Raw genomic sequence first — 23826 nt, forward strand, 5'->3', positions numbered from 1 at the left:
ACCAAGGGGAACATAGTAAACAGAAATAATGTAGCTGTAGTGGAGGGTGAATCCTAGGAGACCCATGTTGGCAATGAGAAAGAGGTGGGTCTCAGTTGGATGGGCAGAAGAGTTCTCTGCTGCTTGTAAATGGAAAGGGTCATTCTAAAGGGATCAGATGCATTCAAAGTACTATGGTGGCAAACAGCAAAGGTCATTCTGTGAGGTTCAAACAATCAGTTGTTAAGAAGTTGCAGAGTCTCTATATGGGCAGTATGATAGAGAGTACCCACTTTATTTCACATTGATTATAATTAAGATCATGTGGGGTAGAGGAGGAAGAGTGTTTTGCTATACATGTGATGCTAACAAATAACATATAATCAGGGCTAATCACCAATTGCATAATTGCTGGTAGTCAGTCCTTGCTATTTATATCTCTTTAATGTTTATAACTCTTTAATCCAAATGATCAGTTTCTGCAACCATAAAATGATGATAGTAACAATATTTTTCACACGGAATATTTAAGAGGCTTCTGGGTTAATATTTATGAAGTGCTGGGAATGAAAAAACATAAAATAAATAGCCAGCCCATCATTTTTACCATATTGTGTCAGCAATAATGCATACAGGTTACTTACTGAGCCCTCACTGTATGTCACTCACACAGTATTCCATTTCTCCCTACATCTCTGATGTAGCTATTAGTACATTTACAACTACAGAAAATGGGTCTGTACTCAATACATCATGATGTGTGGGCTTTTTTCCCCATCTATTTGTACCTCCAAATAAACCAATTTGGTAATTTGTTGTATTCATTACATTTTTTTCCTGTTAAGAAAATAATCAACAAAAACAATTTAAGGAAGGAAGAGTTTATTTTGGCTCATTATTAGAGGGTACAGTCTATCATGATGGGGAACTTACGATGCAGGAGCTTGAGGCAGTGGGTCACACTGCATCTACAGTCAAGGCAAGAGACACATGCTGCCGTTCTGCCTGCTTTTGCTTTTATTCAGCCTTAGATTCCACCCCATCTAATGGTGCCTCTCACATTCAGGGTGAGGATTTCCACCTCAGTCAATCTAGAAAAAATTTCACAGACATGCAATCCTGGAGCATCCCCAATGCAGTTCAGAGTGCAAACAGAAGGTCAAGTGGAACTGTTTTCCTCTTTCAGAGCTGCAGGCTGCTGTGGGTTGCAGGAATAGCCATGGAACAAAGATCCTGGGAGAGCCTACCAAGTGTCCCTCCCATGTGTCTTTGCAATGAAGATGAAGTCGATTAACAGGCCAAAGCTCAGTCAGACAAAGACACACAAAAGCCCGCTTTCAAATTACAATTCTTCCACTTAGACAAGTAATGTAATTCCTCTTGTTTATAGGATGGGGAAGTGATAATACTCACCTGCCAAAAATGCAAAGTAATTGAGTGACCTAACAAGCAATTAAGCACCTGTTGTGTCTGTAAGGGACCCTGAGAAAGTCAAGTCTCTTCCTGCATATTTCTGTTCTTCATGGTGTTTTACATCACACTTTCATCAACATTCCCTCAAGTCCTCCCAATCCACACCCAACCAAAACATGATTTTGAAGTTATCATTTTAGTCCTCAACTCAAATCAAGTACTTTAGGAGATGTAGAAAATTCCCAGAAAGCCATGGGCTTGTGGGAGATCACAAGAAGCTGAATAAGTACCCAGGGCCAGAACACGATGAGCCGGTGCCTGGGATTCCACCATTCCAGTTCTGTGCTTTAAGTGAAAATGGAGATTACTGCTAAATGATAACACTCACACCAAAACATAAAGTAGTCTGTTGAGGGGCTGAGTAATGTCTTGAAGATTTGGAAATCTGAGAATCAGGTTACTAGGATGGAAAGGTTTGAAACACTAAGGACACCTAAGGATTATGCCCCCTTTAAATCTGCTACTGTAACACATGGGAAGCTTCGGAAAACAGATGTCAGAAACTCTCATTAAACTGCCAAACACTTTTCCTTTATTTCCTCTCCATCAGAGCTGATTATCAAGATATATAGACCCATGCCCATGCCCATAAATATCTTGATATGTTACTAGAAAAAGCAGAAAAATGTCTGACAGCTTAATGAGATTTGGGTGAAAGAAATTTCTGTATTTTAATGTTCTCCGGGCCATAGAAATAACTCATCAACATTTCTAAAGCTCATTCAGCTTTGCCACATTTGGTAAAATATTTTCATAAATTCTGAAGAACACATGTCTTGATTGGACACTAAAGAAATTGCAATCTGATACATTGGCCAATTCACCCCTACCTGTTCTGCTCAGTGTTCATGTATTTGTCCCCAACGAATGATTCTTCAGGCTCCTCATGCTGAGTTGCATGGCTCACATTACTCAGTGCAGATAATGTTTCCTTCACATAGAGGATTGGCCCCATGCTATATGAAGACAACAGAACGTGGAGACTGGAGAGATGGCTCAGAAGTTAAGAACGCTTACTGCCCTTGCAAAGGATGTGCGTTCAGTTCCCAGTACCCACGTTGTGGTCACAACCACCTGTAACTCCAATTCCAGGAGATCCAACACCACTTCTGGCCTCAGAGGGCATTGTACAGGGTGCACATATGTCTGTAATATATATATATATATATTATATATATATTATATATATATGTATATATATGTAAATATATACAAGAAAAACACCCATACACATAAAATAAAAACAAATCTCTAAAATTTTTTAAAGGTGACATTGGGTTGCCATAAAATTTTCATTTGAGGATAGCCTATGCAAAGTGTCTGATGATATGTGGATCAGTTCATGAATGAGTAACAGATTTCTAGAAAATTTTCATTTTTTCATTGAAAAAAAATAATTTTCATTGAAAAGGACTTTTCAATGGTGGTACTAATGTAGATAAATTTTTCTAGTTGGAAAAAAGGCAAATCAATTGGGAGAATTTTTTTAGAGGAATGCATTTGACCAGAGGATTATTATATATATATACATATATATATATATATGTATATATATAATATATTATATATATAATAGTAAGGGTATTCCAAATACCAATATTTTAGGTTTTAAGAGGAAAGAAAGATGTTCTTTCTGTAAATATTAGCAGAGAGACATAATTGTCCTTGAATTTAAGAAGTTTGAGAAGTGCAAAAAGTAGCTAGCAATATGGCTCTGGTACATGCTCGTGGTAAACCTCTTCCTCACATATTTGGGCATTTGCTGCAATTATTAGCTGAAGCAGGTACTGTAATATTCTATGACCAGCGCAGAGTGAAGAAGGCTCCCAGCTCACTTAGCCTTTGAACTTCAGAACTATGACCTCTCAGTGGATTCCTAATCTCGTGATCTTCAGAGAGGAATTATGATAGTAGTACATTTTGACAAGTAGACAAGAAAGCAGTGAGAGTGTGCAAGACATCCTCAAATGTGCTGTGAGTTATAGCAGTTGAATAATGATGACAACAATTAGTCGTTTAACTTTTTAAAGTTATTATGATCTAATATGTAGAAGGTACTGGGAGTTGTTCCCAGACTAATAGAGAAATTGAGTCATCAAGAAATTAAACGACTAATCTAAGGACACGCTGCTAGTCATTGAATGAGTGAAAAGTTTAAGCCAAGAGTTTGGAACAAAAGCCCACACTTCCTGCCCCCCCTCCCCTTCCCCCCAGCCCACCCTCCATTCCCACCTCCTCCAGATCAAGGTCTCCCCCGAGGACTGGGATCGACCTGATAGACTCAGTCCAGGCAGGTCCAGTCCCCTCCTCCCCAGATTGAGCCAAGCATCCCTGCATTACTCCCAGGTTTCAAACAGCTAACTCATGCAACGAGTCCAGGACCTGGTACCACTGCCTAGATGCCTCCCAAACAGATCAAGCCAATCAACTGTCTCACCTATTCAGAGGGCCTGATCCAGTTGGGGGCCCCTCAGCCTTTGGTTCATAGTTCATGTGTTTCCATTCGTTTGGCTATTTGTCCCTGTGCTTTATCCAACCTTGGTTTCAACAATTCTCGATCATATAAACCCTCCTCTTTTTCACTAATTAGACTCCCAGAGCTCCACCAGGGGCCTAGCCGTGGATATCTGCATCCTGATTCCTCAGTCCTTGGATGGTGTTTATGGCACAACTATTAGGGTGTTTGGCCATCCCATCACCAGAGTAGGTCAGTCCCGGCTGTCTCTCGACCATTGCCAGCAGTCTTTTGTGGGGGTATCTTTGTGGATTTCTGTGGGCCTCTTTAGTTCTTTGTTTCTTCCTTTTCTCATGTTGTCTTCATTTACCATGGTCTCCTATTCCTTGTTCTCTTTTCTTAATCCAGCTAGGATCTCCCGCTCTCTTTCCCTCGACCCTTACCCTTCATTGCTCCTACTCATGCCCAGGCTGTTCATGTAGATCTCTTCCATTTCTCCATATCTTTCTTGGGGTCCCATTTTTCAGGTAGCCTCACTGGTGATGTGAGTAGCAGTCCAGTCATCCTTGTTCCACATCTAGCATCTTCCTATGAGTGAGTACATACCATATTTGTCTTTCTGAGTCTGGGTTACCTCACTCAGGATGATTTTTTCTAGATTCATCCATTTGTCTGCAAACCTCATGATGTCATTGTTTTTCTCTGCTGAGTAGTATTCCATTGTGTATATGTGCCATAATTTATTTATCCATTCTTCAGTTGAAGGGCATCTGGGTTGTTTTCAGGTTTTGGCGATTACAAACAATGCTGATTTAAACATAGCTGAGCAAGTGCTCTTGTGGTATGATTGAGCATTTCTTGGGTATATGCCCAGGAGTGGTATAGCTGGATCTTGGGGAGATTGATTCCCAATTTTCTAAGAAAGCGCCATATTGATTTCCAAAGTGGTTGTACAAGCTTGCATTCCCACCAGCAGTGGAGGAGAGTTCCCCTAGTTCCACATCCTCTCCAGCATAAAGTGTCTTCAGTGTTTTTGATCTTAGCCATTCTGACAGGCGTAAAGTGGTATCTCAGAGTTGTTTTGATTTGCATTTCCCTGATGATTAGGGATGTTGAGCAATTCCTTAAATGTCTTTCAGCCATTTGAGTTTCCTCTGTTGAGAATTCTCTGTTTAGTTCTAAAGCCCATTTCTCAATTGGACTGTTGGTCGTTTTGATGTCTAATTTCTTGAGTTCCTTATATATTCTGGATATCAGTCCTCTGTCACATGTGGCAAAAGCCCACACTTTTGGCCTTTGTATTATGATTGAAGGGGAATTGGATAGCATGCACACCTTTTCTCACACATTAGTGGCCCTTGTGATGTCTCTGATATCCTGGGAAATCAAAGGGACACTTATCAGAAAATGTATGGCTTGAATGAGGAAGTTAGTGAATTCCTGTCAAGGACTGAGATGACCTTGTTTACTGCATTTTCCCATAGGAAAATGAGGTGGACCATAGAAAAAAAAACATAGGTACTGTTAAAATCTATCACATAGCTCAGATCTCACTAGATCTTTTTGTCTCAGCTCTTTGACTTATGGACCAATTAGTCAACCAAGTAAGAAAATTATTCTGTGTATTTATTTGGGTTTAAAATCTCCCTGACTCCACAATACAAAGTTTCAGTTGGTAGGATGAAGCTGTCAGTAACGATATAGCCAAAGCTGTTAACCTAGTGGAAATCAGAGACACTATAAAGGCCAAAGCAAGTGGGATGATGCCAGGTTTACTCATCTTATTTAGCCCAGAACTATGGACAGCAATATTCCCAGTGATGTTTGCGGAAGATGATGGATTGAGATATTAGCTACAGAAACATGAAAAAGTCGCTTACATGGAGAGAGTTGGATTGTGGCAGAGTAGTGCAGATGGGAGCTTGCTGAAAGCATTGTGGGAAACATCCTTTGGGTGGGATACTTACATGAAGAGATGATTTATTAGTCCTGGAAGGGTGTATGGGAGACAGGAAGTGAGAGGTTATGAGAGAGTGACCCTCACATTATGGTGGGTGGAAGAATCCTGCAAATGTATGTTAGCTTTGCTGTGTGGTGAAGGGCTTGGGATTTCCTGGGTCTGAACTGTCCAACATGGTAGCCATTAGTCACATAGGTCCATCAAGTACTGGAGATATTATTAGTCTTTATTACACAATGCTCTAAATGTAAATGCAAACTTTCTTGCAGAAACTTCATGTAAAGCAAAGGATGAAAATTATCTCAATGGCTTTCACCTGATTATATAACAGATTACCATCAAAAATCATATATTGAATTAAATGCAAGGTAATGAAAATTAAATTTTATTTGTATAATTGAAGTTTTACTTTTAGATAAAAACAAACTTGATGGCTAGAAAGTTTCAGGTCTGTCTATGGTTTACATGTATATCTTCTACCATGTTCCCACTGAGTAGTGCTTCTTGTATCTCATCAATGAGTAAGATACAGCCAAATGAAGAAAGTGGTCACTAATGACTTTGTGTGAAGGGGCATAAAACTAATAATTCAGGTGGAGAGGCTCACTGGGTCTTAAAGTTCATCCTTCAGCACTGTTCTCTAACTGGAGGAAAACCCCTTTGGAAGTAAGGAAATCAGTTGGTTACATGGAGGGCAAGGGTCTGAAGGGAGTCTGGGAGCGGCAGTCTCTGAGGAGTGAACTGGTAATTAAGTCCAGGAAGGAGACAAATGATTTGAGCATTGAGGGGCTCAAATTTTGTATATAGCAAACTGCTCCATGATAATAGAGCAAACTGATGTCTGCTTAAACTTGTTGTCTTCCAATCTCTTATGCTTCCTTTGTTAAATATTTCTTCTTAACTTAATTGCACCTCATGTTTATCCTGAGAACACAGAGAAATTTTGCACAAGTTTCAGCCAGGCTTTGAAAGGCAATATGGCAGGACGCCAAAACACAAAAATGCTGAAAGCTCACTGATAGCAGGGACTATGTCTTTAGTTTCCTAAGCATCTTGAACCAAGCATAGTACCTATAACACGATGAGAATACAAAATAGATTTGAATAGTGACTTAATGACTGAAAGAGTGAGTTCAGTCAGTTGACTCTCTGAGGACTTTTACTTACAAAGATTCAGTGACACACTTCATTGCAGACTTGGACACCATCTAATAAAACCACAATTAAAGCTCCCATCACTGGAAAGTCCTCGAGGCCAAGGGCTAAGGCAATACATGTATTGTCATTGCAAACTATGCCAAAGAATTAACTGTGGTGACCTGTGTAAAATCATCTCTTTTTATAGATGAAGACAGTTGTGTCAAGAGACCAGAGAATCCACTGAAATATGGACAGTTGGCAAGCGTAAAACTGAGATTTGAACTTAGACAGTCTGTCTCCAGAGCCCATTCTCCAAGTCCTTAGGCTGTAATTATGTTTCAATCAGTGATATCTTTAAATTGAAATATGATACCCAATGTCTCCTGTGAGCCTTTGCTGGTTTTATGATCCAGTTTGTACACATGCATGTTATTATTTTTCTTCTTGCTATGATGAAATGCCAGAGAGAAGGCAGGCTGAAGGAGGGAAGGTTTACTCTGTCTTATAGTTTGAGAGACTACAGTCCATCCTGGTGGTGATGGCATGGGAGCAGAAAAGTGGGACTGCTTGCTTAAATCTAGGTGGATCAGAAGAAGCAAGAGGTGAATGGCAGGGTTCCTCTCATTGTATCCTTTTCTTCATAGGCCCCCAAGTCCATGGAATGTTGCCATTCCTTTCTGATCAAGACTGTATTCCTCTACTCCCCAGTTAAACCTCTCCAGAAACACCCTTGTGGACATATCCAAAGGTAGACTTCACTAATGCCTTAGGTGTTTATTGATCCAATCAAGTTTCTAATCAAAGTTAATTACCACAACATGTGACTCCATAAATGTGCATCCTGAAAACAGAAAGCATATCTTTCTTCTTCATTATCTATTCCTAATAAGACATCTATATTGATTAGCATCAGAGATTTGGACCTTATAATTAAATTATAGGTTTGGATAAATCACTCAGTGGAAGAGCACTAGCTGGATCCAAGTTTGGTTCCAAGTACCCATGTAGAGGATCAAAACCACCTGTCGTTCCAGTCCTAGAGGATACACCACCTTATTCTGTCCTCTGTAGACATCGGACACGCACTTTGAAGAAATACATAAAAATAAAATAAATAGGAATTTAAAAATCTTTTAAAATATTAATCAAATTATCAATTTTCTTTAATTGTATTAAAAACTAGTCTACATATTTGCATATGTGATAGTGAGGTTGCTCTTTTGGATTATTTTCAATTGATGTGCTACTGCTATACATGAATATGCATATATGTAACACTTCTTTACAAAATTGCCAGGCATGATGAAAATAAAATACTAGCCTTTGATTTTAACTTTACAATCATTTTTCTTATTTTATACATATCTATTTCTTGCAACACTATGTATTTGTAAATATTGCATATCTTATATAAATATGTTTACACATAAAATATATATCCATATATCACTACATATAATTCTATATGTGATGAATACATACACACTACAACTATGGCAACTTAAACATTAAACATAAAGAATATTGAAGCAAATTAGAATAATTACAGATCATGGCATATTATAGACTGTTATACGTACTTGCACAAAGAAGTTACTATTGAGCATAAAACAAAGCTATGATGAAATTTCCAATAAAAAATGGAAAATAGCTATATTTGTTTCTTTTTAACTTTTATTGACTCTATGTGGATTTCACATCATACATTCCAATCCTACTTATTCCTTCATGTCCTTGAAGCTGCCCTTTGCCCTTGCAACACATTCCCCAATCAAAACCTAATTTAAAAGAAAAAAACCAAACCAAAGAAAAAAACAAAAACAAAAAGAAAAAAGAAAAAAGAAGAAGACAAAGAATCTTGTTTTGGATGCTGTAGTGTGGCACACTGAGTCACACAGCCTAGTCTTTAGTCTGTCCATGTTTACTTGCAGATCTTCATTGCCTTAAGTTATTGGTCTGGCTTCTGGTTTCTGCTACACCACCAATATTGGGCTCTCACTGGGACTCCTCATGGATATCCTTTTGTTATCCTGTGTCCTGGAGATCCCTCTGTTTTGGATTTGAAGGTTCATCCCCTTCACAAGTTCCAACAGTCCATAGATTTGATGGATGCTGGGGTGGACCAACTCATAGCCCTGGTTCTGGGCCTTGGTGTTAGCTGGACTGGTCAGCTTGTTAGCTTTCCCTCATCAACACTACCCCGAGGTGGTGATGAGGCAGTTCAGCATGCCTAAGTTAGCTCACCCAATGCAGCCTTCACCAAGGGAGGGGCACGGGGTGGGGGTGGGGTAAAGGGTGCAGTTCTGCTCTCGGGCTCTCAGATCCAGGTCCCCCTCACTCGTAACACCAAGGCCAGCTCAATTGTTTTGCTCAGGTAAGAGCAGAACTCTTTCTCCAGATTTCTATAGGGAGCGTAAGAGGGATGGAGGGCGTCAGCTCTCCTGCTCTCATACCCTCAGGGTTGGCTCACTTGCACCCTGACAACAGGGTCAGCTCTAGTGTGCAGCCCAGATGGGAAGCAGAGGCTACAGCCAGTGAGGGTCAGGGTTGATTCTAGTACTCTTGTGACCCCAGAACCAGATCTCTCACATACCGTAAGTGGTAATAGGTGAAGGGGGGGGGTATCTTTCCCTTATCCCTACCATGTGGCAGACGATGTGGGGTGGGGGGACAGGGTCAGCTCTCCTGCTCCCCTGGCCCCAGCTTCGGCTCACCTGTGTCCTGACCACAGGGTAAGCTCTAGTGTGCTTCGCAGGTGAGGTGCATGCCTATGGTGAGTGGTGGGGCCGTCTTTCCCAAGTCCAGAAGCAAGATTTCCCCTAAAGGGTAGGACCAGCTTGCCTGCTGCAATATCCAGCAAGGGGCAGGACCAGCCACCCTAGGGCTAGTGAAAGGTGGAACCGGCATAGCACAGTTTAGTTCCAATGACCCAGTCCTAATACGGGCCATGGACATCACAGACTCCAGCTGTAGCAGGACCACAGACCCAGACATGGCCCTTGGCAGCAACTTAGGCCCGGACATCAACACAGCTTTAGTGGCAGCATGGGCCACTCAGATTAGCATGGACAGGTGGCAGCATGTCCCCTGGGCACCAACATAGTCACCGCATACTACTATTGTTTTACCCAGGCAAGGTGTGGGACCCGTTCTCCCTATTTCTGTTAGGGGAAGAGGAGGGTGGTGGGTGGGTGGGGTCAGCTTTCCTGCTCTCACACCCTCAGGGCTATATTCAAATTGTCTAGTTTGTGTAGTGTATGTGCAGAGGTAGGTTATGTACAAAAATACTATCTATCTGGAAACAATATTAGATGTCTGTTCTCTATAATTTCTTTCTTTCTTTCTTTCTTTTTCTTTTCTTTCTTTCTTTCTTTCTTTTTTTTTTTTTTTTTTTTTTTTTTGGTTTTTCGAGACAGGGTTTCTCTGTGTAGCTTTGTTCCTTTCCTGGAGTTCTCTATAATTTCATGCTTTACAGATTTTCTCACTATAAACATCTGTGCTTATTTTATACACATATATAGATAAGTTTACAATGTATATATAGACATAGTACCTACCTGTATAGACCACTTGAAAGATGTGACAGCTGCTGAACACTATGCCATACACCTTTGATCCTAGCACTCGTGAGGCAGAAGCAGGCAGATCTATGTGCATTCCAGGTGAGCCTGTTCTACACAGTGAGTTTCAGGTCAGCAAGGACTACACAGTGAGACCCTGTCTCAAAATAAAAGTTAAACTGAAATTTCCTTCCTGAGGAAGGAAAAAGGCCAAGCCATCAAAAGAACATCCCTAGTGAAGGAGAAACATTCCCCCACAGAGGCCTTCTTGAACCAGACTCAGAATATTCTAGAATCTGACAGATGATTGAGTGAGTAAGATGTAGAAACTGAGAGTTGCAGAGTGACAGGAAAAGAAGATGCAGAGATAGGTAGAAGTCAGACCATGGAAGAGTCATGGAAATGTCATGGACCAATTGGGACATTTATGGTTCAACACATTGTTTCCGGTATTAATATTTAGCAGACTTACTTGAAGCACTAAACATTAACTTGACTATGGTTAATGTCATCTTTTCTCTGAGAAGTCTAATGATCACCCTATGGTGGGTGTGCTGTCTAATGCGGATCCAGTGATACACTTTGGATACAGTCTGGTGCCAATTACAGCCATGGGTCATCTCTATAGCAAAGGAGAGGGGGGAAGGGATAAAACCTGCTAAGGACACATGCAGTGAAACCAGAATAGCCCTGCTTCCCTCTCTCATTTCCGTTATCTCCCTCCTTTCCTGTTTTCTTCCTTCCCTCCATCTGTTATACCACAAGAATATGACTACAAATTTTGATTGGCAGGTTGCCCATTGTGTACTGTGGATTTCTCTGAAAATGCACAGATTTGCTCTGTGTTTATAGCTGGGTTCAGGAGCACAGTACTGAGAGACCCAAACCCAATGTAAGATAAAAGTGGATCTTACTCCACACCCCAATACATGGCACGTAGCATCTTTGCAAGAGTGCACACTAAAAATGTAGCTCAGGATGAAACTTGAGCTGAGGAGGGCAGAACTGTGCACAGGAACCGTTACTATTGATCTCTGGGCCAGCTGTAAAGGAAAGTTGGCAACCCCATCCTGAGATGGCCAGGTGATGGTACAAACTCTGTAGAGTCCAAGAAAGTAGCCAGAGGACAAAGGGAAGGGGCTTCAGGATCCGAAGCCCATGTCATAGAACTGGAAAAGTAGAGCAGAACGATAGGGGGAGTGGAGTTATGATAACTGTCTAGGCATGATATTTGGATGACAAGAGAACTCATCCCACTTCCATGCACACTCGTGGGCCAATGGTACCCATGATGTGACCTGGCTTGCATGTGAAGGGGATTCACACTTAGTAGAATCAAGTATACAATATATCCATGGAACAAAGGGAATTGTGAAGAATGGTCCTGGGATGTTTTTAGTGTGCTGTGGTGCTCTTAAGATTTTCATTTAGTTGTGCAAGGAGATGATGTTCTGGAACTACCCAAAAAGTCAACAAAAAGAGGTGAGGCAGTTTCTTTAAGATTGCAAAGCAGTCTATGGAGTCTCAGGGGCCTCAGAAGTCATTTCAGAATGAGAGAAACTCAGCAGGGCAGAACCCTGAGCATTTCCTGCATAACCCAGTGCACTCCATTCAGTACAAGGGGAAGGCATCAGCACATATGTGGAAGAAAGTTTCTGAAGGGAACAGTTGCTTGACAACCATTAAACCATTGTTTTATGAAGAGGAGTACAGACGACTTCCCTCTGGTTAACCAGTTTAAGGCCAGATACTTAGAAACTGAAAATAAAAAAAGATGGGATTCCTTGGGAGGGGTCTCTTATACAGCCTAACTATGCATAACCCATGTTTGGGAAGGACAGTGTTCGCTCAAGAGTAGTCCCCTTAATCAATTAGCAGCTGGAAAGTCAGACCCACCATGGTAAACAATGTCTGCTACGATATTGTCAAAGAAATCTCACTACAATCTACCCATTTCCTTGTCTCCAGACATGAAGCTTAGTATGCCTTCTCTCCACTCCTGACATTTATAAGGTGGTATTTCTTTCTGGCAGTTGTTCCCAGCCTATGTTTGACTGGAAGCTTCTGAGAGCCTTAGAATGTTCTCGGGGCAAGCTCTATATTTGGCTTGTCTTCTTTGCCTTTGGCTCTGTAATGTTTCCATTAAGAATTTAGAGACATATGAAGAGGAACTCTCTGACTTAATTGCTGTTTACATGGCTAGTGAGGAATAGGCGTGTCAAGCTTTTCAAGTGCTAGATGACATCCCCTGGTTCCAGACTCACTTCACTGAAACACAACTTCAGTGATGCATTTATGACCACACGGTTCATGGGAACAGAGGGAAAACAAAACAAACCTGTAGTCAATATTTTGGCAAACTTCCTTCCTTTGTGTGTTTAAGATTCCACACCCCCCCAACACACATGCAAACACACACACACACACACACACACACACACACACACACACACACACTGGCAATACAAATCTTCTGGACTTTTCATTTTTATTTTAGATTTAAGTGACAAATAAATTGTCAGATGGTACCTCATCATCATGCTCTCCCATCTTCTTAAAAATATAAATTGCTTGAGGGGGTAGTGTTATAATTTTAGAACAGAAAATACATGCCAGATGTCTCTTATATGAAGCTGTCCCACCCAGAAATATATGCCTTATATTATGTCTTATCATTAGGATGTGTTCTAAATATCCCTGCCAAGCCATTGGAATGATGGGTCTGAACCCTCACTTATACTTAACTCCCGGAGTGTTGCTTTGTCTTTGTGTCTTGTACTCTTATTTCCATTGATGTAAAGGAAGCACCAATTAGATAACACTCCATTATTAGAGAACCAGGCACAAGTCAGAGGATGCAGGGCCCGCCTTCTTGCCCAGAAACAATATGAAGTCTGTCTGCCGAGGGTTGCTGGGCCCCCTTCATGCTTTTGCTTTTGACGTTTGCCAGCTCACCCTATAAACATGTCTAAGGCTGCTGTGTTCAGTCTGTTTATTCAGATGATATTGTCCAGGGTAGGGGAAAGGAAAATTGAGCTTGACCCTGGAGATGACTACAAGAGAAAAAGAGAAGCAAAAAAAAAAAGAAAAAAAAATGGTAAAATGGAGAAAACAGGAAACAGACTAGCAAGAAGAGTCAGAGTGCTCAAAGGCAGGAAGCGGATTTCTGAGCTCTCTAATCTCCCCTGTGCAGCTGGTGTGCTGCGATTGAGAAGGAGCCACCCTCAGTCCCCGCCTCCTGGGATCACCTGTGAACTGGACACATCTCCTCCTTCAATAGGAATGGATGTTGTTTGCTCCTGTCCTTCGGAATGATTGGCCCCTTTATGTGCTTACAGTTTCAATCTCAATGCCGTTTCTTATTCTCTAATTGACCAAGGGGAAAGGATGTGTCCCCAAACTCCCATCAGGCTCTATTTTCATTTTCTGTGTAGATCTTATCTGTCACTGCGATAATTTCATCTTTATCAATATTAATTGTATTTTAGTTATGGCCTCTCTCTTAAGACCACAGTCTGTGTGTGCCATGGGAGTGGAACTCACTGTCTTTGTCACTGGAGTATTTATGCACACAAGTCCTACAATAGATGCCCAAAGCCTGTCAATTAACCCTGTCAATAACCAAAGCAGTGAAGATTGCTTGACTCCGTAGATGCCTGTGAAAGGAAAACATATGGCTCAATTTTTCTTTTCCTTGAAGATTCATCCATTTAAAGTAGGGGCTTTGATAAGTGATCAAATGTCAACTTAATGTAGTGATAACTAATAAATATTAGATAAGGTGTGTGGATATGCTGTTCTTTCTATTAAAATGAGTTCTTGAAAATGTTTTTAATGTCACATTTTTAAATTTCAAGAAATTGCGAACTTCTATTTTGGACAATACTCTTAAAACATCCATGAAATGGGGAGCATGCCATGTGATAAATTAAGGGAACTGTTGCAATTATTTTGCAGGCTGGCCCAGGTTTCTTCCCATTCTTGTCTAAATATAAAATAAACAGTGATCCTTATGAAGTAACATTTTTTCCCATTCTTCAGTTAGGATGAGGGTTGTTTGTAACCATCACAGGAGAGGAAGCTATGCCTGAGCCAAGAGGAAATTTGGGGAGGAAGTGTGATTGGGAACATTATTCCGAAGGGTTAAATGGAGGAGAAAAGAAACAAGAGTAAAAATTAGAAATTGGAAATGAAGTCACTCCAGTCTCTCACTTCCCAGAGGAAGCAGGCCATGACAGAATTGTGTGCACTGATGAATGAGATGTTAGCAGGGCCTTCCAGCAAGGTGGAGGTCATAGTTCTCAGGTCTAGAGCCTTCTGCTTTGGACTCTTCATCTGGAAAATGGGAGCAGTAAGTGAACTTGCTTTCAAATGGCAGTCAGGAGAAGAAAGGATGCACAGATACAGTCTCTCCAGCCTGTTATCGTCCCGTCCCCCCACCCAACACGACTAGCAGCCACTGAAGAAATCAGACAATGGTTCAACTCACATACAGAAACCAAGAACACATTGTGACTTTGAACATTAAGTGTGGCATTAGAAATCTCTAATCTCTCAATATACCATCCCCTGAGATGATGATTTTTTAGAGTGAATGTTTCCAATGCCCACTTCAGTAAACCCAGAAGCTAACTTTCTCTGGATTATTGCAAACCTTAGAAATAAATAAACGATTACATTGGCAGCTGTACAGATGCTCCTGAAAGAAGGGGACTAGGAGAAAGAAGGTCACTTAATTCAAATATTTCACAAGCATTTGAGTAAAAGAACGGTTGGCTTTATGCAGCATAACCATACACGCTTGGCTTTAATGGGCAGGAAATAGCAGCTACATCAAATTTCATTTTCAAAAGATGAAAGAATCTTCCAACACATCAATCCATTGGTGTTAAATAACACTCTTGCCAGGTAGTGAGTTTTCCATGGAGAAAGATATAAAGTAGAAGATGATTATGGAGCTATATGCCTAGAATGATAGACTCCTGACAGCATATAGCTGAAGCTTAAGTCAGGAAAATTTTTTTCCCTATTAATTCTTTGTTATTGTTATCCTTTTCAGCATTTTAGACTGATATATGAGAACAGAAAAGTCTTCATGTTACTGGGTTAGCACGTGGTCACTGATACTCATGTAAGTTGTGTGATGATTAAGTCAGGTTGAGCATGACTGACCCCTCACTGCTCTTATGTCACCTCTCAGCAGAGCAGAGGTCGCTGAGTTAGAGTTGAAAGGGCTACTGCTTAACTCCAGACTGCACACCACAGCCTGGCAGCCATTCTGATCTCCATGCCATTCCTCCAGTGTGCCAAATTTGTTCTAGCAAGAGGGCCTTTGCTTGTACTTCTATGAGAAAAAGATGAAGAGGCAAGACTACACAACACACACACATACACACACAGAGAGAGAGAGAGAGAGAGAGAGAGAGAGAGAGAGAGAGAGAGAGAGAGGAGAGAGAGAGAGAGAGAGAGAGAGAGAGAGAGAGAGAGAGAGAATATTTAACTTTATTCAAGTAAAAAACTCTTGTCATTAATAACAATATGGATGAACCAGGATGACTCAGAGTGAGCAAAATATGCCAGGTTCCAAATACTATGTGATTTCAGATGTGGAATCAAAACAAATTCAGTATATGAAAGTAGAGATTAAAGTAGTGGCTGCCAGAGGATTGGAGGTTGGAAGTGTAAGGAGAAAGTAGATATGCCAATTAAAGGGTACTAAGTTTTATTCGGACAGGAGAAACAATCTTTTACGACCTAATTTGTATCATGGTAGTCTGAGTCAATAATAATGCATGTTGCAAAACTACTAAAGGAGTTTATTTGAAATATTTTTACTATTAAATGCAATAATAAGCAGTGGGTATGATAATTAGACTTATATAATTGTATCTCAGTATGCATATGTCTAAATAACATGATATATTAAATATATACAATTATCATTTGCCAACTGTAAATAAAAATTTAAAAATAAAACAAAGTGGCAAGCAGACCATGTGCTGTGAAATCATGCAACTTTTTGGCTCCTCAGAGCCACGTTAGATGAAGAGGAATTGTCTGAGATCACTCATTGTTGTTGCCTTTGAGGTTATACATGAGCATCTATTTGAAACAAACGGTACTATGTCTCCACCATTTTGCAGGCTTGTGAGCAGACCAAATGCTATGGAACATAGCAAGAGGGACTATTTGGCAGCTAAAAGGATGAAATGGAATTTTCCAAAAGGCATCACGCCAGTGGGAAGGCCTCTCAGCTTGAAGCCACAACTTCTGCAGGGTCTGAAGAAGCCCTAGAAATGAGGGTCTTCTGTGTACTCAGCCACTCTGAAGAATCCACAGACAAACACTAGTATGCTGGAGCAAACCCTGAATTCATAAGCACTGCAAATAGAAGTTACACCTTGTCCCACCCAGCAGGGGGTGGAGCCCACCTTCTATGCAGAGGTTAGGACAGTCACCCAGATGGAGGAACAGTAGCAAACAAACCCCCTGCCCAAGGAGGTGTCTTTGTGCACAGGCATGCATTTGACTGGGAACTTCATGCAACTACTTGCTAAGAGAGCAAACTCAATGAAGGCACCAGATTTCCTCTCCCGGGTGACATCATCTAGAGGCACATAACTCATGCTTGCAACACTTATTCAAGAGAGACCAGCTACATTCGGTGAAGACAGTACAGGAAAGTGAAATGACCCAAGGGTTTAGTACAGCCAGCTGTTTCCACTTCAGAAAATAAAAATAACAGAATGTAAAGTGATACAAAGTTCAAGGTTTAAAAACCATGCCTAAACATCTCATGCCACGATTAGGCTCTAGTGTTGGGTCTTTGTGATGGGGAGAATGTTCCTGGAGACTCTTCAGCATTACTTATATATGGTAAAAAAAAAAATAGTTGGAGATATTATGGTGTGGTAAGAAGTGAATCAAACTTGGAAAAGGGAAGAAGGTCTGAACTGAAGTACCAGGTCTGCCCTTCCCTGCTTATATGAACTTGTACCATTCACTCAACTACTGTGGATATAATAGAAAAGCATGATATGAGGGTGCATCCCTCACCCTTCCAAAGACTGGAGGATGCTGTTATAAGAGACCACTTCTGGCAACAAGTAAAGAAACAATATGACCTGAATATTAACACAGTGAATTATGATGGTATCATATATCCACCCCTAAAAGAAGGAATAATGTTAAAAAGAACATAGTATATCAGGGAAATTTTCAAAGAGAGAAACCAAGGTGTCTAACATGCTTTAGTATAAATAAGAAGGCAGTGGTTTTAGCTTGAGCTAAACAGTTCCTTTTAGGGGAGGCAGATGGTAAAGGTGACCATTAGTGAAGGAATCACAATGGGGTTAGAACTTGGGCATGAAGAAAAGGGAAGATGAGAGGAAAGAACTGTTCAGTTCCTTACTATTAACCATGATGGAACAGATCCCATGTTGTCCTTTGACTCATGTATCCCTCAATCTCTAGCTTTGTCTGGCTCAACCCTGCTCACCATGAAAGACTTATAGCTCACTTCTTCACATCTGGTAAGTCATGACTGACTCCTCTGGCATTTCACATAGTGTTTAATGGCACAGAAATAGAACATTCCATACTGTATCTGCCTTCCTCTAGGGACTCTCAGTTCCTCATGGGTGTGGGCTGCATTTGCACTGGTCTGATGGTGCCTAACAGAGCAGGGACATCATGAATGCTTTTGCATCCATGAATAGCTTCATAGAATCACTCCAATGCTGAGTTGAAGAGTCAAGAAATGCTAGAAAATGCAAGCAGTGGAAGATGCTCAGTCATACCCACAGATCTGTATATAACAAGGGAGAATGCTTGACACTCTTCAGCTTATGTTCTTCAACTGAAGAACATCACAACAGAGATCCCTAAATGTCAGCCTTCTGTACCTATTCCATGATGGATGGTAAGGATCACTACAATATTTGTTGCAAGTTCAGTGCCTGGTGGCTTCCCCCAATCTACTTTTCACTAATGGCATTTCTTGAATGTCTATTTCCTCCAGAGAAGGTGGAGTTTCCCAGTATTCTACCTTACATAGCATCTTCATTCAACGCATTGCCCACTTCTGTAATCATATTCTCCTCAATATTTCCTGTAGTCATCCTCTTCTGTTCATTTTTACTATCATTATAATCACATGAACCCCAGTCTAAGAGCCCTGACTCAACAATATGGTTCTTCTATATTCATTCATCCAGATACAGAGTAGTTTTTAGAAGATAGGAATACACTCACTATCCACTTCTTAATAAAATATTTTAAGCAGTCCCTGTGGCAGATAGAATGGGGATGTAAATCTAAAGTGTATAATGTGGTCTAAAGTTTCTCTTTGTCTGATTCCTGCCTGTCTCTCTAGATTCCAGCCTCTATGCTCTGGTTACTCAGGTTTCCCTTTGTCCTTCAAATTCCTTATTCTGTGTCTGGATGCAGGGCCTGGCAGAAGCTGCTCTCCCTTCTGGAATGTTCTCCATGCTCCTACCTATAGTCACCAGTGTGGCCTTGACTTATCTTTGTTACTCAGCTGGGGCAAGATTAGACTCTGCCACTGATCATCTTATTCCATCCTTCAAATATTCCTTCAGCACAGTTCATGATTATATAGCCATCTGTATAGTCTATTGATTGATACTTACTGTCCATCTTCTTAACTTTAAGACCCTAAATGGTGTGTTCATGTATTTCTTCGGCAGTCTAGGAGTCTGGGAATAGTTCTGAGTGTTTGGAGAGTAAGTGGTAACCATCCATCAGCTGATGTACAAATGAAAAAGCAAAAGGCTGATGCAGTTGGAGGAGCCCTAACAATCACAAGGTGTATAAGCTTTTCTCAAAGGCAGGCTTTTCCTATGTCTCCCTTCATTCCAAAGTCAAGCTCACCCTTAACACTCACTAGCCCTAGCTCTTTCCCCTTTCTCTTTAATTAGTCCTTCACCTGGGATTCTAACAGCTGCCTTGAGTATTTCACAGGCAGGGAACCTAGTGTCCTCTAAGAGCCCATCATGCTGAGATTTTCACTGGCAAATTTACTTCCAGAGGGATTGTTGTATGAATTTTTCTAATGGAATGAATGATCAATCCTCACTAAAGGGATTATGAAAACCTTAACAGCATTGTAGCAATGTGGCTGCTAATGAAATACAGTTGACTGCTCCCACCATTTGGCACCAGCCGACCCAACACTGTCAACATCACAATATGATATTTGTTCCCAATTATTTTATGGCAACAACTGTAATACAATATGGTATTAATCATATTTATTATAAGTATCAATTTGAGAAATTTCTGACGTGCCAGAAGATGAATCGGCTTATTATGAAAAGCAATTCTGCTCGGTGCATGCCGACGGCTGCTGTATAATAAATAAACTCTGTAGATGTTTTTAAAGAAGTAATGCAAAAGAAATAGCATTGGAAACAAAAGCAAGGCATCAAGGCCCTTCTGCTACCATCTGTGCTCCTGGATACAGCACCATCAGGACACCTTGTGAGCTTAGGGTTTTATCAAATTAGTGACCAGCTGGCAGGGTATTCCACATTTTCAGAAAAGAGAGCAAAAGCAGTTTTGTGACTGAGCCCTCAAGATAAGGGGACACTGGAGGCACAGGGTACTTTCTGAAAATGTAGAATCTTCCAGACACCAACTCCAGAATTGCCCTGGCATCCTCTGCTGAAGCAAGTATGATTGCATGATAGTCTCTCAGGGAGATTATTACCCTTGATCTAGTACTAGATCCATTCTTCCATTTTATTTGGATATATATTCAAGTATCTCCCTGTCAGATTCTTTATGATTACCCTAGTAAGAACAAATGTCCTGCTTCTAAGTCTTATCTTTTGCAATTCTTTGTACATATATGTACTATATATTTATTTATGTTCATATAGATATACATATGTGTGCATCTACATGGAGGCCACAGGACAACCTTAGTTGTTGTTCCTTAGGCTCCATTGTAGCCAGAAGGTTTCTCAGGTCTCGCCCAGCCCCAAGGTCCCACAGCCTCTTATAAAATAATCATTCAGAGCCTTTATATTAGTTATCAACTGTCATATTAATTATCAGCTGCATGGCCTATGGCAGGCTTTTGCTAACTAGCTCTTATATCTTAAATTAACCCGTTTCTATTAATCTATGCATTGCCACGTGGCTTGGTATCTTATTGGTGGCTTATCGGTACTTTTACATCTTGCTTCTCCTGGCGGCTGCTTGCAGCTTCTCCCTGCTTCTTCCTTTCTTCTTCCTCTCTCCCCAGTTGGAATGTACCACCTAACCTTATTCTGCCTCACCTTTGGCCAAACAGCTTTATTTATCAACCAATCAGAACAACACATATTCACACATACAGAAAGACTTCCCACAGCACTCCATCCACCTTTTTTTTTTAAAAAAAAAAAAACAAATTTTAGTGTTTGATTGGCCTGAAGTTTACCTATTAGGCTAAGCTGCATGGCCAATGAGCTCCAGGGGCTCACTTGTCTCCACCATGATAGTGCCAGGATTATGAGCATACATCACACACACACACACACACACACACACACACACACACACACACACACACATACTTTCTTTTACAGTGGTTCTGGTGATTTGAACTTCAGTCCTTATACTTGTACAGCAAGTGTTTCACAAACTGAACCATCTCCCTAGCAGTGTCCTAATACCTCTGAAGATACAGCACATTTATCTCCATTGAGCTATGCTCCAAATAAGAGCTGACTGTTCATTTACTCACAGTCCCACGTGTGCAGGCCTGCCGCACAACAATGAGATCAGTAAATGAGGAAAAAAAAGTGAACCATCAAATGTATGAATAAGTGAATGTGTTGATCAATGTACTCTTTCCAAATGAAATTTCAGCAATTTCCCCACCTTAAAATATTCCTTAGTCACCTGCCTGTTCTAGATACACCAATAAACCATCCCCCATTTTGCCCCTTTACATTCAGGCTTTTTCCATACCTTCTAAACCCGTGGCTCTTGTTGAGCCTTTTCAATCAATTCACATTGCTGTCACCAGCCTGACTGTAAAAAAAGTAAAAAAACAAACAAAAAAAACCCTGTCATTTTCTTGTCTTATCATGTCACTGGTGGAAATTATGATTTTCCCGTTGCTAAGGTTAAAGCTTAATGTGCCAGGGTGGCACACACAACCCTACATGGTGGAAATGGTGGTCTGGTTCTTGCCTGGTTCCCAGCTTCTTTCTGTGCCCCTCCTGTTTACTCATTTGTGTGAGCATAGCTGTCCTTTTCCATTGCCAATATGGAATGTGTAACTATAGCATCAAGTTGCCACTTCCATTTATATCAGGTAAATTCTTCCTCTGCTCAAATCTCTGTTTCCTTCATCATAACTCCTTGTTGCTTAGATGCATTAAACTCAATTTTCTTATGTGAATGCAAGGGAAAGAGAACAGAGTTCACAGAAGGATGTGGTTGTGTTCAGGTTGGTACAGAATTTACTCTAGAAGGTTGGAATCAAATCAGGTAAATAATAAAGAGAACTCCAGGACCTAGTGACACAAATTAGACAGATAATAAAGATGTTTGTCAAGATTTCAAACAAAGAGGAATTAAAACCCACCTGTAATTCTGGAGATCTCTCTGCCATCAAGGTGTTATTCACATGGCCTGGTCTTAGACAGTTACTCAATGGTTATTGAAGGTCTGCTGAGTAGAAGAAGCAGCATTGGAATGTTTTTGAAATCTGAAACAGTAGGTGGAAGTCGTAATTCACACTCTTGAAAGCCAGGATCTATTAGATAGTGAAGCTAGCCGCATAGGAGAGGTCTAACAATTCTCCCATTTACCTGTAAGATTTAATTCTAGTGTCATTTCTCCATGGAAGGTTCCTCTCTGTCAGTCAGGTTCCCTATCTTTGGTAGTGACTATATTTTATTAAAGTGTGTATCCTAATCTGTGACATTCCTTTCTCACAGAGCAGGAGTTCCCACTTCACTCATTTTCTAGTCCTAGTATTGACAAGCCATTGTGTATTAGGCATCCCAAAGATGGAAAACAGTAAGAAGGAGCAGGCTCACCCACTTACATGAAACTTTTAGGCTTTGAACACAATGATAAACAAGATAAAAGACTTGACTGCTGTGATTTGAATGTATGTGCTCCCCTTAGGTCATATGTTATAATCCCAACCCATTAGGATTAGGGATAGGATTAGGAATTGGGGCCTTATGGAAGAGGACAAGATATGAAAATGGAACCTTCATACATAAGGTTTATAAAAGATTGTGGAGAGCTAGCTAGCACTTGCTGCTATTTGAAAATGCAAGAAGATGCCATTTGATGGGTCAGATGCCTTCACCAGACATGGGATTTGATGGTGCCTTGACCTTGAGTTTTCCAGGATCTGTAACTGAAAGAAACAAACTTAAATTGGTTATACTCAATCATGCTTAAAGTACTCACAGACTTAGACAGCAAATGAAGTCCATGGAATGGTGGAAAAATGACTCCATATGAGTAAGTATAACAAAGTCAAGTGCTGCCATCAACACTGTTGACCCATCGAACAGAACATGCCAGTACAGTAACAGATGAATAAGAAGCAACTAGTCTAGGAAAGGCAGAAAAGAAATTGACAAAGATATTGGAATAAGCATAACCTCCTTAAGGAAATCATTTTAGGCACTCACCATTTTCTTGTGTGGGCAAAATAGACTTTTTTAAAAAGACTACAAATGGAGATTTACAAGCAATACATATTTTGTGGGACTGGGATGTAGCTCAGTGGCAGAGTGATTGCCTAGCATGTACAGGGCCCTGATTGTCAACATGGCAATAAACTAAACTAAACACACACACACACACATACACACATACACACATACACACACACACACACACACACACACACACACACACACGATTTACCTCAAACTCTCATAACCGTGACACCAGTATCTTCTGCAGTGGTGTGGAAAGATGATTTCTCCTGGTAATATTCATCTCTGATTTTCTTCCTTACAAAAGTTGTACCACTTATGACTCCAATTTAGAAAAAATCCTTAAGAAAGTTATAAGCCTATACAACTTGTTCCTTTGAATTGACTTATTGACAGAGTTTATTTGAGATGGACTTATTTGAGATGCATGTGTCTGTGTCTGTTTGCATACCTGCACCTGTATTTTTTTCCGAGGCCTCACTTTACATAGGCTAAGCAAGCCCTTGACCACTGAGCCACATCCCCAGCTCTAAAATCACTTTTAACAATAGCTTTTGT

This window comes from Peromyscus leucopus, chromosome 16_21, assembly GCF_004664715.2.
Source record: "Peromyscus leucopus breed LL Stock chromosome 16_21, UCI_PerLeu_2.1, whole genome shotgun sequence".
In the NCBI taxonomy this organism is placed as follows: domain Eukaryota; kingdom Metazoa; phylum Chordata; class Mammalia; order Rodentia; family Cricetidae; genus Peromyscus; species Peromyscus leucopus.